This window comes from Dasypus novemcinctus, chromosome 30 (assembly GCF_030445035.2).
Source record: "Dasypus novemcinctus isolate mDasNov1 chromosome 30, mDasNov1.1.hap2, whole genome shotgun sequence".
In the NCBI taxonomy this organism is placed as follows: domain Eukaryota; kingdom Metazoa; phylum Chordata; class Mammalia; order Cingulata; family Dasypodidae; genus Dasypus; species Dasypus novemcinctus.
The window spans coordinates 40,077,140-40,080,653 of record NC_080702.1 but is presented as its reverse complement, the minus strand read 5'-3'; positions in this window follow the sequence as shown (position 1 = coordinate 40,080,653).

The window sequence follows — 3,514 nt, the reverse complement described above, 5'->3', positions numbered from 1 at the left end:
CTCTTTACCTTCTGGAATGCCTATAATGCATATTTTTGTGCATTTTGTATTGACATTCAAGTCCCTAATTCCTAGCTCGATTGTTTCTATCTTTTTATCGATCATTTCTACTGTTTGATTTCAGATATACTGTCTTCCATATCACTAATTCTTTACTCTGTCTCTTCGAGTCTGCTCTTATTTTCTGAGAGTGTATTTTTGATTTCTTGAATGGTGTTGTTCATATCTGTTATCTTTTTGAGTATGATTACAATTTCTTCTGTATTCTCTCCAAGTGTTTTCTTCATATTCTTGATTTCCTTTCATTTCATCAACTTGGTCCCTAATATGTGTTTTGAAAGCTTTAATTACTTGTTTGAAGTTCTGCTCCTCTTCTTAGTTTCTAGTTTGTTCATTGGATTGGGTATGTTTTCCTGATTATTGGTTTGGTTTATAATTTTTTGTTGCTGTCTGGTCATCAATCTTGACAGGTTTAATCTGTTGCTTAGCTTCTTTGTCTAGATTGGAGTTTAATTCATTTTTTTGCGTGTGTGTTACGTCTTCTCTTTGTCACTTTTTTCTTCTTATTCTATTTCCTTATTGTTTTCTAAGTTTACTTGAAGGAAAAATATTAGAGAAACCAAAAGGAATAAGAGAAGAAAATGAATAATAGTAGTGTTCATAGTAAATATTAACAGAGGAATGAGGTGAGATCTAGGAGAATGGATATTTGACTCATGTAAAATACTCAATAACCAGTATACTAGCAGCAGGAGGCCACAGATCCAGGGGATCATGATGACCATGCTGAGTTATAAACATAAGAAAAGAAGAGTACGTATAATGATATAGTAAACTGAATATAGCAATAGTGTTTATCCTTTCCCTGTACAAATACCTCCAGATTATCAGGTAGGTGTCAGCTCACAGCCTTCCTCTACTCCCCAAATGCCTTTAAGCCTATCATCCAAAAGACATAGTTTTTCTTACTCCAAGGTTGCATCCTCCATTTTGAGAATTTCAACAGGTGAGAACAAATATAAATCATTTTCTACTTTTGTGTCTCATTACTCTGTACTGTCCTTGTTTTATGGTACAGGTGTGGAAGTGCATCTCAACTCTGCTGCTACCCCAAATTCAAGGGCAAATTCAGTTTCATCAGTGATGTACACAGTGGTCATTTCCACTCACTGGGAAGAGGTTGGGCATAAGGCCCTCAAGATTCATCCATGTTATCACATGTGTTTGTACTGTATTCGTTCTTACAGCTGAGTAGTATTCCATTGTATGTATATAACACATTTTCTTTATCCATTCATCTGTTGATGAGCTTTTGGGTTGATTCCAACTTTCGGCAATAGTATATAGTGTTGCTATGAACATTGGTGTGCATATATCAGTTTGTGTCCTTGTTTTAGTTCTACTGGGTATATACCCAGCAATGGAATTGCTGGATTATATGACAAATCTATAGCTAATTTTTTGAGAATACACCAAACTGTCCTCCAGAATGGCTGGATCCTTCTGCATTCCCACCAGAAGTGGATGAGTTCCTCTTCCTACACAATCCTTCCAGCACTTGCAGTTTTCTGGTTTTTTTCATAGCTGCCAATCTTATGGGAGTAAGATGGTATCAAAGTGTAGTTTTGATTTGCATTTCCATAATAGCTAGTGATTTGGAGCATGTTTTCATGTGCTTTTTAGCCATTTGTATTTCTTCTTCAGAGAAGCATCTGTTCAAATCTTTTTCCCATTTTTTAAAATTTTTTTTTGTCTTTTTATTTTTGAGATAAAAGATAAAAGTCTCCTATCAGATATATAGTTACCAAATATTTTCTCGCATTGTTTAGACTCTCTTTACACTTTCTTGACAAACTCCTTTGAGGAGCAGAAGGCTTTAATATTGAGGAAGTCCCATTTATCTATTTGTTCATTTGCTTCTCATGCTTTGGGTGTGAAGAAGGTCAACCACCACACCAGAGAGCCAAAAGTGCCTACAATTGCAAGCAGGAGAAATGCATCCATCATCCAAGGTGAATTGAAGCACCCTCTCGAAACAGAGGTGGAGTGGACATAACCACCCAGGGCCCACAGGATGGAGGAATAGAGTACGGATTATAGGACACTTGCTGATATTCTATTCTGGAACTATTGTGATTAGTAATGGAGGAAATTGTAGCATTGATGTGGAGAGGGTGGCCATGGTAGCTGCTAAGGGTAGGGAGAGGGAAGAGGAGATGTGATGTGGGGGCATTTTCAGGACTTTGAGTTGTCCTGGGTGGTACAGCAGGGACAGTTGCTGGACATTGTCCTCCCATGGCCCACTGGGTGGACTGTGGGAGAGTGTGGGCTATGGTGTGGACCATTGACCATGAGGTGCAATGGTGCTCAGAGATGTATTCATCAAATGCAACGAATGTCTCATGATGATGGAGTAGGTTGTTGTTATGGGGGGAGTAGTGGGGTGAGGGGGGTGGGGATATATGGGGACCTTATATTTTTTTATGTAACATTAAAAAAACAAATAAATACAAAAAAAAAAGAGACATGCAACATGTGCTTTGGAGTTGGACAGACCTGATTCAAAACACAGGTTGGCCTTTTATTTGCCATGTGACTTTGATGAGTTACTTTATCTTGGTTAATCTCAGTGGCACAAATTCACTGCTCAATATCCATTCTCCTTTTTGTCCTTATACACAAACACCAATTAGTTTTTGGCATCTATGTGCCAAGTTAATATTCAATTTTCCTGGGCTTGACGTTAGCCATTGAGATATATGAGGAAATTCTTGAGAGGGGCTTCCAAGAAAGATTCTCTTCCAGGAGCAGAATTAGCAGGCAATCAATTTTAGCCATTTCCAAAAAAATAAAATAAAATAAAATAAAAAGATTAAAAAAAACACAAAAAACAAACAAACTAAAAAACAAAAAAAGGAGGTGGGGGTATATGGGGACCTCATATTTTTTAATGTAATATTAAAAAATGAATAAAGACAAAAAATAAAATAGAATAAAAAGACAAAACAAAAACAAATTTTTTTTTTATCCATTTCGCTTCTGCTTTCCCCTTTGTTTCTGGTGTAGACACAGTACCTGGACTAGAAGCAGCTATATTGTACATGAGGAAGCACACTATACAGTAAGATGGCAGAGGATTTCTTACACAGCATGGAGCAAATGCGCTATCCCTGGGCACTAAACCTCTGAACTTATGATATACGGAAAAAATTAAAATTGCATTTGCTTAAGACCCCTTTTTCTTGATTTCTGTTGCTTGCAGTAGAGCACATTCTAATAGTCTCCCGTTCTGATATTATGGCATCATACTTAATGTCATTTGCTTATCAAAAAATTTAGCACATGGTAAATGCTAGGAAATGTTAAATTACAAATGTTGTTAGCAGGGATTCTATCCAAAGCCTTAAGAGGCATACTTGAGATCCCTAATGTCTGAGGCAAGACATGAGTTGGGGAGGGACATGAACCCAAATACAGAGTTATCAATTTTTGTAACTATTTAGTTTATAAAATC